The following is a 15,348-nucleotide window of genomic DNA, read 5'->3' as shown; positions in this document are numbered from 1 at the left end:
CAGCCTCCCGAGTAGCTGGGACTACAGGCGCCCGCCACCTCGCCCGGCTAGTTTTTTGTGCTTTTTAGTAGAGACGGGGTTTCACCGTGTTAGCCAGGATGGTCTTGATCTCCTGACCTCGTGATCCGCCCGTCTCGGCCTCCCAAAGTGCTGGGATTACAGGCTTGAGCCACCGCGCCCGGCCTACATTTTTCATAGAGACGGGGTTTCACCATGTTAGCCAGGATGGTCTCGATCTCCTGACCTCGTGATCCACCTGCCTCGGCCTCCCAAAGTGCTGGGATTACAGGCATGAGCCACTGTGCCCAGCGAAACTGAGACTTAAATAGTGTTTCTGATTACACAAGCTGGATATAATGACAGTGCGACAAAGACACAAACTAAGGTCATCCTCCTCCAACTCCAATCGCTAAAGAAGGAACCCAAAGATAATTTTTGTTTGTCTACAGCTTACAAATGTATGGGCCAGCTGACCCAGGAGCTCCTGGTATGTCCTTAGCTTGCACTCCTGCTGGCTCTGTCTTTGTTTCATCTCTGCTCCTTTCTGATTCTCTTTGTGTATCAGTCCCATTTTTTTTTCTTCTGCAACAGGCAGTTTTCCTCTGTTGTACGCTGGGAAGATGCTGCCAAGCAGCAGGATCCCCAGCTTAGCTGTGTGTGGTGAAGTTATGCAAATACCTCCCCCAACAACTGTGGCAGCAAAGTTCCCAGAAGAACTTGGACTGTCCTGGTTTCATATATGCTCATTCTCCCATCAAGCACTGTGGCCGGGAGTCAAGAACTGTGACTGGTCTGACCTGGGTCATGTGCCCACCTCTATGGCTGTCAGGAATTGTGATTTTGTGATCAAAACTGAAGAGGAAGACAGGTGCATGGCAAAGGAAAATGGGATAGTACAAGTGTGATGGGGGGACAATGCTGGGCAGACAAAACTGTGAGTTACAACAATAAAATATCAGTATCAAAGCCAGGCATGGTGTTCAAGCCTATAATCCCAGCGCTTTGGAAGGCCGAGGTGGCTGCACTGCTTGAGGCCAGGAGTTTGAGACCAGTCTGGGCAATATAACGAAATCTCATCTATCTCTATATATATCTACATATCTATCTATCTATCTATCTATCTATCTATCTATCTATCTATCTATATCTCTCTCTATATATCTACATATCTACATATCTATCTATCTATCTATCTATCTATCTATCTATCTACCTATATCTATGTCTATATATAAATAAAATCAGGATCAAGTGATCCTCAACAGAATCAGGATACACTCCAGGGGAACAAGGTAGGGTGGGGAGGGCAATGACACCTGGTTTGCAAATATTCATTGTCACTTCTTCCTTCGCTACAGAGCTTTTATATTTGCCTAGACACATTGGTGCTAGGACTGAAGGCTGCACTTCCCAGCCTCCCTGGCAGCTATCTGTGCTCAAGCAACTAAATCATCACCACTGGGAGAGAAGCAGTAGCGTTGGGTGTGGCTTCTTAGAAAGCCCTTCAAAAGCGAGGAAGTTAGTGCCCTCTCGACCTTTTTGTTTTCATGCTGCCTGTGGTCATTCTGGACAGCGAGTTACCATGAAGATGGAAGCAATGTCACAAAGCAGAAAGAGAAGAGGAGCCCAGGTCATCGATGATGGTGGATGTATGCCAGGCCTTGTCTTCCAGCTCTGGTTTTAAAAATTAAAAAGAAGCAACTCCACTGATGCTTCTTCCTCCTTCTCTTTGCTTCCTGATTCTTGTCTTTTACCGCTTGCTTCATACACCTGATTCTCTGCGAGTCCAGGGGCTTGAGGAATAACTCTGTGTCCTATGGAATGTTTCCATTCTCATCACACTTGGAATGTGCTGCTTGCGTATGTTCTTACAGCTGTAATTTAATGCAGAGACTTCTGAGAAATTGTGTTCAACTCAATATCATTAAATGGCTGCTTAAATGTTTATTTGTTATCACGCTAGCCTTCCCAAAATTCCGCATCTTGGCAGAAGACACATATGTCCTATTTAATGAAATAGAACCTGACCTCCAAAGAGTGATACAGTAAAAACAAACAAACAAACAAATAGAAAAACACATCCGCTTTGCAAAAAGCTTCCTTGACTAGCAGACCTTTTTTGTACCGCGCTGTTCTTTATTTTCACATATGCACATCATATATTGTAATACGAAATGGATATTGACTGCAGCTGAGGTGAATATCCACACGTATTGACCTCAGAGGTAAATATTGACTGAGACAAAGGTAAAATCGATGCTTACCTTGAGGGATAATAAATCTGGATATCTATTGAAATAAGAAGTCAATAGGCGCATTGTTACAAACACTGGTGGTTATGGTCACTTGAGCGCATTTGTACAGAGAGTGGCTGGTGGTGGTTTTCTAGAAAACTAGACGCAGTGGTGGTAGCTCATAGAGCCTGTATTGAGTACCTTTTCTCTAGTTACATCTTCTTTCAGTTTTGTCACCAACTACCACGGCACTAAAATAACCCCAGGCCACCCCGTCCAGTGAAGCAGTCCAGCCTCCACCTTCAGAGAGCAGTTACTCAATCAGGTACTTTAGTTATCTCAGTCTGTTCTCCCTGTAACAGGAAAAACAAACTGATATGGTTATGCCCATTTTAGAGCTTGGTAAGCTGAGACTCAGAGAACTCAAGCAACTCGTCTGAGGTTACAGAGAAGATAAATGGTGGTAACCTAAATCCAAAACCCAATTGTCTGAGGTTAAAGTTGGTATCTGTCTACCACACCACAGTCTCTCAATGAGGACTATAAAGTGAGACTCCATGTAATAGAAATACATGTGAGGGAAGGGTGGATGCAAACAGTGGAAAGTGTGAGGAAAGGTCTACGTGCTGGCCGTTGGAGACAGTTGTGTACTGGGCTGTTACTCTTCCACGGCCTAAAGACCCAGTCCTGGTGCTCCCAGATGCTTCATTTGAGGCTACTTAGATTTGATACAGTTCTGGCCAATGGGATGTCAGCCTAAGTGTGTTGAGGGGCCGTGAGAAAAGGTTCTCTTGTTCCTAAGAGGTACATATAGGAAGAGAAGGTGTCTTTCTTCTCTAGCAACAGGCTGTCTGGTTATGATGTCTGGAAGTGCTGAAACCATCTTCAAACAGGGAGAAAGGAGGGTGAAACTGAGGGAGAAGTTGATAGAGAATCTCAGAGAAGCAGAGCCACACCATGGCATGTCACCTCTGACCACCTGACTTCTGTACTTCAGATTAGGGGAGATAACACATTTTCACACTGGTGGAGCCACCGTGAGTTGAGTGTCTTGCATGTGTACTCCAGAGCATCTCAACTGAATGAGGAGGTACCATATTACTCCTCCTTACATGTGCAGAAACTCAGATTTAGAAATGCACAGTGTCCTGTGTGGCAGCTTGGTGCTATCTAAACTCTGGAGTCTGAGCTCTTAACCACTCCTCTGCAACCATCCCAGGCACACCTCCCATTTGAAGCTTACAGCATGATCTGTTAGAAATCAGGCCTTACAAACGAAGCCCACTAGACGTGCCACTGATCCCCTCTACCCAACCCTGCAACTCCTTCACGTCAACAATGTAGAAGATGTGCCTTCTCAATACTTACTCTCTCCAAAGGCCTTAAATTTCTAAACTGTTTTACTGAGTTACAAGACATTTCCATCTGCCTGAACACAAAAACTGCAGGAGAACTTGGTTATGTCTCCTCAACACCTAGTGTTACCATCTATGGAGAAATACACTTTGTGTTCTCAATGTTACTTGTCGAATCTGCTCCCGAAAAACCTTTCCCTCTTCCCCAACTTGGAGAGTCCTATTGACTTTTCAGTGAGCAGCTCAAATAACATTAGAGTTGAAGGGTGCTTCCCGCATCCTTCTTGACCACTGCCACCATCTTGGATCTGTCTTCCATAATACGATAACACCTTCCGATTCTTCTTAGAATATTCAACACACTTGCCTCCACCATATAAGAACACAGCAATGTGGTGCCATCTTGAAGCATAGAAAGCAGCCCTCAGCAGACACTAAACCTGTCTGCATCTTGATCTTGAATTTTCCAGCCTCTAGAACCATGAGAAATAAATTTCTATTTTACTTATAATTTTTTTATCTCTATCTTTAATACACACACACAAAGAAACAGACACTTCCTATAATACAAACATACACACACACACACACACACACACACAGAGAGAGAGAGAGAGAGAGAGAGAAAGAGAGACAGAATTCAATACACTTGATTTCCTCAACAATCCTTACCTGAATGCCTAATATCTACCAGACATGGTAAGCTATTTTCCTATCCTATATGTGTTTCTCTCCTTAAGGACAGGAATCATAGTTTATTGATTTCTATAATCCTAGGACCTATCACAGTGCCTGACACATAAGAAGCAGCACAAAATTTGTTGAGTGACCATAGCCTTCAGGTAAAGTAGAAGATACACTGTCACTAATCATGAAATGCTCTCGGGAAATTCCAACAAATGCCAACTCCCTAAAGAAAGACCCTCTTCCCCTGGAGTTTTCCATCTTTTCTCACCTTCCAGCTAAGAAGTAGCATCATAGTTAATGGTCCACATTTTATTCTACAGAAGGGAGAAAGAAGGGGAGAAAAGCCAGCAGAGAGATGGCCAAACAGTTAAACGAGAAGAAACTAAATGAAGGTGAAGAGTCGCACGTTGTAAGCTATAGTTTTACCTTCATAAGTCTATATGTTTAGATTCAATCGGGGCATTTTATCACCCAATGGTGGGTTATCTTTATGCCTTTACCAGAAACTACTTGCTTAAGCAACCACCTCTCTACTGTAACTTAACCAGGGGCGTTAGCAATGGGCTCATTAGGGAGGCACTGAAGAGTTGCAGCTTCTGCCAAGGTGGGCTCAGGTGTGCCATGGGCAGGGAGGCTGAGGAGACGATGAGGAAATGAGTGGCAGGACAGAACTGCCAGACACACGAAGCTAGTGAAAGAAGGCATCAGCCCCCTTTCATGACCACCTCTGCGGATACGTAGAAATGACTGTCAATAAAATCACAACTAGATGAATCAGGCAACCTGGCTGGCATGTGTTCCCTCATTCAGGAGGACCAGTACAGAATGGACTAAATGTTCTTCATTTGTGCTCTTCTATTTTGTTTTGCTTTGCTTTTCCTCTATCCTCCTCCCTCTGTTCCCTCCTTAGCACCTACCACAATAAGAAACTCTAAAAAATGACAAAGAACACGCCATATGCTCCCTGGATCCCAACAGAAATACTAGACTCAACCCTGCCAAAACTTGAGAGCTAAAATATAATTGGTTGAGGAAAAAACAAGTGCAATGGTGGGAGAATCTACTGGTAACTGATAAGGTCGTAATAAGGAGGCTGGTGCAGATGAGAGGGATGTCTCATTTACTTCTATGACGGCCACATTCCCAGAAACAGGCTTTGGAGAGTGAGAGATAAGAAACAAAAGAGGGAGCTGCCAATTCTTTCTGAGAAGTTCTTCCTCCTCCTCTTCTTCTACCACCACTACCACTCCCACCACCCTGGATAAACCTGCACCTCTCCACGGAGACCACCCTGGGTTCAGCTCATAATGCCAAAAAGCATATGCTAAGTGTTTGGTACATAGTAGCTGCTCAATAAAGTGATGCTACATCAACAAGTGACATACTCTTAGCAGATGTTAAAGGCATTAAGAGGTACCTAGGACATCTCAGCAGGAACGAACACTAGACAAGAAAGTGACTGAATGACCTCACTTTCTCTGAGCCTCAGTGTTCTCACTTACAAAAAAATAGACTAACTTGTCCTCCAGACAGCTTTTGCAAGCTCTGTGATTATAGTAAGAGTGTTTCATTCCTCTTCATGACCTGCTGCAAGAAAGTTGAGAGGCCACTTCAAAACTAAGTTTCAGAGCCCAAACAGGGCAGATTTTGCTGATGAACAAGAAGTTCCTGAGAGCAAGCCTCATCTGAGTACAGAGTAGCCCCACCCTGGCCCCCCAAGATATAAACCAATATTTCACCACAGGCAGCCTCAATAGATCAAGCTGGGAATTAAACGCAACGGACGGAATCTCCATTATCTGCACCCAAAAGCCATGAGTCTGGTCTCCTTCTGTTTGCCAACCGCTACAACCTGTTCAAGTTTGAGGCTATTGTCATATAGAGGGTATTTCAAGAGCTTCACCTGGAGCAATGGAGCCACCCAGGGGAAACTTCGCCATTTATCCATTTACCTTGCCAATACTAACTCTCTCTGCACCCGTGCAAGGCCCGCCAGCAGGAAGACAAGAGTTAGGGCCACAGAGCAGGGCTGTGACCACCACCCAGGGAGCAGATGCAGCTTCAAAACGCTGAACTGAACTGCAGGCCACATTTGTATTTTATCTCTTTGCCACAACTACAAAAGACCAGGTTAAGTCCCTTGTAAACACTGCAATCATTTCCAAGGGGGAGGCCCGCTTGATTTACATAACCGTAAGTAAACGTGCAGAAAAAGGATGTCACTTAAGAAACTTAATGTTTCCTGACAGCAAGGAATTGGCATTCACTGGGACATTTTGCACAATTACCAGGAAAAAATCCTGGCCTAAGGATCATATAACAGATCAAGATGGTATTAGCTGGCCAACAAATGTCTGTATCCAGCTCCTCATAAAGCAAGGTGAAGGCCACAGTCAAGCCATCAAGCACCTCCCTATCTGGGCCACTTCACTCCCTCCACTCCCCACACCCAATACCTCAGAATGCCCTATGGATCCAATGCCAAAGAAAGTGACATTTCTTCTGATCAACATTTCTGTTTACGGTAATCAGGGGAGGGCACTGAGCGAATCTCAGTATGCCAAGTGATCGCTTGTTTTCAAGATAATCAATAAGACACTTATCTTGAAAGATTCAAGCACGTTTGGAATCAATTATGAATGGGATGATGATAAAACTCTGTAAGAGAATTGATGAACTGTTTTTCTTTTTTTTTTTTCTTTAATTCTTATCAGAGTTATGTTTCCTTTTGTTGCTTTCCCTGAAATTGTATTTTAAAAATGTAAAGAATACTAACTGGGCCTGAAGCAGTGGCTCACACCTGTAATCCCAATACTCTGGGAGGCCAAGGTGGGAGGATTGCTTGAGCCCAGTTCAAGACAAGCCTGGGCAACATAGGGAGACTCTTCTTCTACAAAAATAAAAAAAAGAAGTTAGCCAGGCATGGTGGCATCTGCTTGTGGTCCCAGCTACTCAAGTGGCTGAGACAAGAAGGTTGGTTGAGCTTGGGAGGTCAAGGCTGCAGTGGGCTGTGATCGCGCCACTGCACTCTAGACTGGGCAACAGAGTGAGGCTTTATCTCTAAAAAAGGAATACTAACGGTATCACACCACTATCAAATAGATTGCCTCATGAATTAGTAGAGGTTTTCAAATTCAGATGCTATAGAATCTTGGCATACCTTGTAGGGTTAAGAAAAGTGGGAGAAGGGATTTTTCCATTGGATATATTAAGGCATGCAACATGGTATACAGTAACAATGGCATGACTTTTGGACTTAAACCCGAGTCTGAAATTAAAGACCCATAAATTACAGATAGATATTATTGGGAACATTACTTAACCTTTCTAAATCAAAATTCCTCTATGTCAAAGAAATAATAATGGCATTTTCATCATAGGGTTATGAAAAGGATGAAATAAGATTATGTGAAAGATTCAGCTAAATCATACACATTCAATAAGCACTCAATAAATGCTCATTATTTTTAATATTAAAATTGTGACTTGGTTGCATTGAGCAAGTTTCTTAATCTTTCTGAGTCACCATTTTCTTGTTTATAAAATGGAGATAACAAGTGTATTGCAAGGTTGTTGGAGAATTCAATTAGATAATGAGTAAAACAGCATTTAATACAGCAACTGGCAGGTGGTAGGTATGAAGAATAAATAGAATTTAACTAGAAAAACAAAACTAAAGGAGAAGAAATCTGGTCTTACCTCCCCATTTTGCCAGGAAGGAAACTGAGACATGGAGAGGCTTTTCTAACCTCAGGTTACCTAGAGTAACTATTTCATGGTGTCCTGGCACCAAACCTCTTTTTTTTTTTTTTTTTTTTCAAGGCGGAATGTTGCTCTGTCACCCAGGCTGAAGTGCAGTGGTGTGGTCTTGGCTCATTGCAACTTCCAATTCTTAATTTTTAATTAAATATTTCTTTTTTCTTTTATTTTTTTTTAATTTATTTTTTGAGACAGAGTCTCGCTGTGTCGCCCAGGCTGGAGTGCAGTGGCGCAATGTCGGCTCACTGCAAGCTCTGCCTTCCGGGTTCACGCCATTCTCCTGCCTCAGCCTCCCGAGTAGCTGGGACTACAGGTGCCCGCCACCACGCCCGGCTTTTTTTTTGGTATTTTTAGTAGAGACGGGGTTTCACCCTGTTAGCCAGGATGGTCTCGATCTGCTGACCTTGTGATCCACCCGCCTCGGCCTCCCAGAGTGCTGGGATTACAGGCGTGAGCCACCACGCCCGGCCTTAAGAAACGGGGTCTCACTATGTTGCCCAGGCTGGTCTCGAACTCCTGGGCTCAAGTGATCATCCCACCTCGGCCTCCCAAAGTGTTGGGATTACAGGCGTAAAACACTGTACCTCACCTAATTTTTTGTTTGTTTGTTTTTGGTTTTTGTTTTTTGTTTTTGGTAGAGCTAATGTCTTGCTATATTGCCCAGGCTGGTCTCAAACTCCTGGGCTCAAGTGATCCCCTAGCCTCGGCCTCCAAAACTGCTGAGATTACAGAAATGAGCCACCACGCTGATCACCAAACCTCTACAGGGAAGGAAGATGTGCAGCTTGGAAAAGAGCACAAGACAGTAAAAGATTCCAGAAGGTGAGTTCTAATGCAAAGCCCATAGAATTAAGCAGAAGTGCACCATGATAGGGGAATCTGCCCCTGCCTCGGAGGTGCAGGGGAAGGGACCAGAAGCAGGCCTCTGCAGAGGAGCCAAGCACAAATTAGGTAGAATAAGAAAAGAAAAGAAAAGAGAGAGAGAGAGAGAGGAAGGAAGGAAGAAAGGAAAAGAAAAAGAAAGAGAAAGAAAGAAAGAAAGAAAGAAAGAAAGAAAGAAAGAAAGAAAGAAAGAAAGAAAGAAAGAAAGAAAGAGAAAAAGAGAGAGAGAGAGAGAAAGGAAGGAAGGAAGGAAGGAGGGAAGGAAGGAAGGAGGGAAGGAAGGAAGAAAAAGAAAGAAAGAAAGAAAGAAAGAAAGAAAGAAAGAAAGAAAGAAAGAAAGAAAGAAAGAAAGAAAGAAAGAAAGAAAGAAAGAAAGAAAGAAAGAAAGAAAGAAAGAAAGAAAGAAAGAAGGGAGGGAGGGAGGGAGGGAGGGAGGGAGGGAGGGAGGGAGGGAAGGAAGGAAGGAAGGAAGGAAGGAAGGAAGGAAGGAAGGAAGGAAGGAAGGAAGGAAGGAAGGAAGGAAGAAACGACAGCAACAACAAACAGATAGTGCTATGAAGTGACTTGAGAAGGAGTGCTCACTGAGTCAAGGGGTCCTGGTGGGGCCACCATAAGGGAGAAGTGAGGAAAAACCCACAATAACAAGGGAGCCTCTTGGGAGCCTGGGGCTTGCTAAATTAATCCCAAGTACTTTGGCCACTGAAAGTTGAGTTGGGGGCCCATCAGTGGATCCAGCTTTTGGGAGGTGGTCAAAGGCTGTAAGAGTCAACCCCACAAGTAAGTGGCTGATCCCCAAAGATACAGAATGCTAAGGAATTTCCAGCCTCCTGGGGCTGGCAGCCAGGGTGATGGTCTCCATTCAGCGTAAGATCCTACCTCAGGGAGAACTGCTGCCAAGGCCTGGTCTCCTCTTGGCCCTAAATAGATCAACATTCAGCCTGAGCTTGCAGATTATATTTTATGGGCCACACCGTTTAAGCTGTCCTGTGGTCAGAAATAGCCCGGGGGTGGTCAGAACCACAGCCTTGTAAATCTGACACTAAATTTAGTTCACACGGACATGGCTGAAGAATTTCTTTTTAGCTTCAGGTTTTGAGTAAAAGATCCATAACTGCCTTTGAACAGGCCAGGGGTAGAGGCCTCAACTGAATAGGGAATTAGGTGAAACGTCCTCTCAGTCTTTCTGCCTCTTTAGCTCCCAGCCCTCAGGCACCTCAGTTGTTGGGAAAACCCACTGTGTGCTTTGACTGAGGCAGGAGAAAAATTCTGTCAATGAAGGAAAAATTCTCTCAAATTTTTTGAGACATTGCTTACATGCACCGATGTGCACACATATTAAGTGTATAGCTTGATGAACTTTTACACGTGCACACGCCCACGTGATCACATCACCAGATGGATGGAAAATTTCCAGCATACCACAAGGCTCCTTCCTGCCCCTTCAAGATCACCATCCCCTGGTAAGGTAACTGCTATTCTGACTTCTATCACATGGAGAATCCTGCCTGCTTTTCGCCTTTACACAAATGGTATCACAGAATAGAATACGTACTCTGGTAAGAGTCTGTCGTCTTTCACTCAACAGCATGCCTGACACTCAAACTTTATAAGGTATACATAAAAATAACACCTCAGTTCACTTGTAATGGGCTCCCATTACACGCTGGACTTAGATCAGTCCTTGTCTTTAATCCTCACAGCAAACTCAGCAGATGGGAACTACTATTTCAGTTTTATTGATGACAAAATGTAAGCTAAGAGATTAAGCGACATGGTGCGAAATCCCAAGCCTGGAAAGTCACGTCTTGGGGTTATGGATTCAAATGCTGGGTCTCCAAAATGCAAACACTTTCATCTTGGCCAATTTGACCATCTTTGACTCTTGACTCCATGGTTGGGAATAATTGATGTAAAGTGCTTCTCACAGTGTCTTACATAACTGTATATGGCAATAAATACTAGCTATGGTGATGGTGATGACAGTGATTATGCCAGGCCTTGTGTGAGTCTTAGAGAAGGAGAAATGATCAAGATAGACATGGTCCAAGATCTCATGGATCACACAGTCCAGTGCAGAAGACATAAACACACACACAAATAACTTTGTAATCACACACTGTGATCACAAAAGGAAGGGACAGGTTGATTTGGGCTACACTGAATGGGAAAGCTGAGACATTTCTGCAACAGCATTTTCCTTCTTGAAGTGTTTGAGAGCAAGGAGGCTGGGGACCTTCAGCAATGTCACATAGCAGTTATGTGAGGATGCCTAAAATATTCCCCCAAACAGGTATGCAACACTAACCAGCTTTGCTCCAATAAAGCTCTTCACCTGAGAGGCTCAATTACATCTGCAGTGGACTCTTTCAGAAAGAGCATTTAAAAGGCAGTTTCGCCCTTGACTCCTGATTTTGCATGTCAAAAGCACTTAACTCAAAACCCTCTAGATTACCAACACCACATCAGGGCATGGGCTCCTGGGCCAAGCAACACCCCCACCCTCCGCCTGATGGCTTGACATTGAAGGCACCTGCATTATCATTATGTTATCACTGGGTCAAACCCAGCTTGGGAAGATGAATGGGGGACCCTGACATTTCAAGGCCTCCTCTCAAGGAATTGCGGCCAAGTGCATCTTCCCACAAAACCTACAATCCCACATTACATTTTACGACCTGGGATGTTTTTCAGAGAAAAGAGAAACAGAATTCTTAATGGAGTCATTAAGACATGATTCCAAATTCCTTTGAAGATACCACAATGGGCATCTCATCTTACACTGAGTAGGTAAGGTTCTAGAATGGGTACACGAAGCAAATCTGAGTACTGTCAGAATTACTCTGGAAGTGCCAACATTTCCTTTGGAGCCAGTTGTACCCTCACTCTCAGGAGGGCCAAGAGAATCAGTTGTTCCTTCAGCACTGCGTTGGCTCTGTTCTTTAGTTACACCATGGGATAGAGCAGCCTCCTGAGTTTAAGGAACACACATCTTTAAAGACCTTGCATTACAAGACACCCCAATTAAGAGACTCACAAGGACGAAGACTTCCAAAACAAAAGATTCACTTCTTCTAACTCCCATCTTCAGGAGCTCTGCTGGCAGAAGGGAATGGAGAAATCACCTTCACTCTGTAAATTCCTAGGTCTCTTGCATGAAGTTGGGCTTAGGTAGATTAAATGCGCATTTGACAACATGCACTCTGTCATAAGACTGTGATACCTCAAGGACAAGGCACTTCTTTTCATCATTTCCTGTCCCCAAAATTAGCAGAGCTCTGGTTCCCATAGGAGGTTCCCGGTTCATCACTGGAAGGGCCTCTCATAACTGACATAGGACGTAACAGGTCTTCACGGCATTTTGCAACCAAGGGGTGGAATAAGGACCCCTGACAGAAGTAGCTGGGAGCCATAGTTTGGCTCAACTTGCTGAAGACTTTTATGATAATCCTATGCATAACAAGTTTACTGTTGAGCAGAGGGTCATCAGTCACCTACCCGGAATGACTAAGCAGACACACAGGTGTCCGGCTAAGGTTGGACCAATCAACCACCAATAGACTGATGACAGTTTTGTAAAGTTGTCATTGGTCAACAAATAATTAGAAACACAAAGATTGCCCATAATTTCTTAATTCTGTGCAAAATGTATCCAAATTTTTTAACTGTCCTCATACAGCAAAAGAGAATGTAGACAAGTCAATGTCAGGTCATACACAAAATATGATGTTTGAAAAAATAAATCTCTACATTTAAGAAAACATCCATACTTCCACTTTGTAAGAACTATGCATTGAAGCCACATTCTCGTCTAAATTAATACAATGAACATTTTAATCTATATTCAACAGTAACCTCAGATGACAAGCGTAACATAATCCAAGAGCAATTGCTATCAAAAGTATAGATCTTACTTTATTTTTACCTTCACCTGACATACTTTGGCCATGTATTGACCACTTAGGAACATTCTTCTGGCCGTAAATCCAATCAATAATTCACTCGTGCTGAACATGTAACTTTACATTTTCTGCTCACATAAACCCACAGGCAATGAGTGCCGATTACAGAGCAGAGAAACCAAAGATGTTCCTGTACGCAGTGTTCCTTCTCAGAGGACTAACCTGAAAATGATCTTTGCCTTGCCTACAAATGAAATATTTAAAACAATGTTTTGACGTACCAAGTTATACCTGACATATTTGTCGATTTTCACAGACGCTAGGAGTGATTAGATTTAGGGGTCAGTTACTTTAAGGTCATCTCGAGACCACACATTTTAATTTCAAATAGAGGATGACAAACCTGATAAGCAAAACTTTATAAAATAAAAGGATGTAAAATCAACTTACACTACTAGTTGGTATGGGGAAAACTTTTGTATTAAGTCCTGTCATCTAAAGGTAGAGAACCTGGTGTTACAAGAGATAATTTTCCTGACAAATAACCTTGATAAGTTAAGGCACCTAAAAAAATGTGCTGGTATAAACTACTTCAATCTAGGGGTAGCATTTATTCCCAATGAGGAGGGGCCCAAGAAGAAAGAGACTTTGATTCCATGTTTCAAGGCATTTATTGGCTAAAAAACAATATTCCTAGAGGTTCACAATAAATCTAAAAAGATCATTACCATTAATGTGTAAGATGACAAGACTAGCATGCTGGCAGTCACAACTTCAAAGGGTTAAACTATAAAGACAATGAGATGGCCTAGAAGTGCTTTAAAACTCAATTAAAATAAAACCAGTTCCTGTTAGTTTTTCCAATCCAGATTTAAGACTCATTCTGTATTATCTATTCATATGAAAAAGGGTACAGCAATTGAATTTTGAATTATGCTAACCCATTTTCTCAGCTATAGAAAACGTTGGCTTCCAGCCCAATGAATACAATAGCCGCATGCTCAAGATCCTTAATTATCTAATTAATGTAGTGTCATTTTAGCAATTAGTTCAAATGACCATACGTAACTTTTTTCTTTATAAGATCAGAATTGTAAATATTTTTAAAACACTTGTTATACAGTATCATATCCTGCACATTAAGGATATACAACAATGATTAACAGAAAATAACCAAGGAAGCTCCTAGACTAAAAAAAATTCAACCACTCTAATAAGGCTGATGGCTGATTTTCATATGATTGAAGTCATTTAATAGGTTCACAGATAGACTTTTTTTGTTCCTTTTCAATAGATTTTGCAAAGGGTTCACAGATATCCTTTAGCTAGCTACTAAATTAGACTTATGACCAGAAATTACCACCTCGGTGGGCAGACACTACCAAAGAAAATTAGAAGGCATGTCTGAGGTGAAAGAGGCATAGGTGTTGAGAAGAATTCATTCTAATGAAGGCCATCATACATGGCATTATTAAATGAAGAATAATTAGCAAACTTCTCACAGAAGACTAATCTTTGTCGCCATTTTCTCACCACTGCAGTCTTCATGGAGCTGAATTTGAACATCAAATTTTTCATATACTCTGCAAACAAGATAGTGTTACAAAAGTTGTTCCTATAGTTTACTAATACCAGAGTTGTTGGACTATAAAGGTAATGTTACAGAAAAGTGTGCTTACAATAAAGAAATCCTTTCTGTGCCTTTTGTTCAGGCCTCGCATTTGGCAGTTTTGTCCATGATAGGACTGCTTGTCAATGCCTTTGGGCATCTGCCAGGAGTCCTTGTTCTGATGAAAGACTCAGTTCCAAAACAGGGTTATTTACCTGGAATCACGGAGGCAATCAATCTGTAATTGGTGCTCAGCATTGACTGAAATCCCCTGTTAGAGGCCAGGTGCAGTGGCTCACACTGGATATTCCAGTACTTTGGGAGGCCGAGGCAGGTGGAACACTGGACCTTGGGAGTTTGAGATCAGCCTGGGCCACACAGTGAGACCCCATCTCTACTAAAAATACAAAAGTTATCTGGGTGTGCTGGCACACACCTGTAGTCCTACCTACTCAAAAGGCTGAGGCAGGAGAATCGCTTGAACTTGGGAGGTGGAGGTTGCAGTGAGTCAAGATCGCAACACTGCACTCCAGTCTGGGTGACAGAGGAAGACTCTGTCTCAAAAAAAAAAAAAAAAAAAAGAAATCCTCTGTCAAAGAAAATAGCAAACACGGCCCTTGCTTTCAACAGGCTTTGAGGAAAGCAGGAATGTGCACAAAGAAGAGCATGCACCTTAAACGCTGGCATGACTCAGAAGACTCCCTCGCAGCCGCCTGCATTTTAACATTCAGAACTGAAGTCGATAGCTTGGCGTGAAATGCGGAGACACTTTGCTTGGGTTCCAGTGAGTCTTCGAGGCAGCCTCATTTCAGAAGAAGAGATACAGTTCCCCAGCACCATCATGTTCCAGGTATCACCGTAGGAGATTTAAAGATATTATTTCCTCATTTCATCTCTCACAACTACCTTGCAAGGCAGATGAT

At 42.8% G+C, this 15,348-nt stretch overlaps 1 protein-coding gene across 5 annotated transcripts in view; it reads right to left on the bottom strand.

Moving 5' to 3' along the window:
• WWOX (WW domain containing oxidoreductase) overlaps nucleotides 1-15,348 on the bottom strand; it is a 1,124,793-nt gene that overhangs the window by 618,241 nt on the left and 491,204 nt on the right. For 2 of the 5 annotated variants that reach the window (XR_010583895.2, XM_074026754.1), the window contains one exon: nucleotides 1-15,348. This exon is cut by the window's left edge and continues 77,472 nt beyond it; it is cut by the window's right edge. The exons of the other annotated variants lie outside the window; for them this stretch is intronic. The gene's annotated coding sequence lies outside the window, so the exon portion shown is untranslated. 5 annotated transcript variants of the gene reach the window in all.

The sequence above is a fragment of the Macaca fascicularis genome, chromosome 20 (assembly GCF_037993035.2).
Source record: "Macaca fascicularis isolate 582-1 chromosome 20, T2T-MFA8v1.1".
NCBI lineage: Eukaryota > Metazoa > Chordata > Mammalia > Primates > Cercopithecidae > Macaca > Macaca fascicularis.
This window is presented reverse-complemented; position numbering and strand designations above follow the sequence as displayed.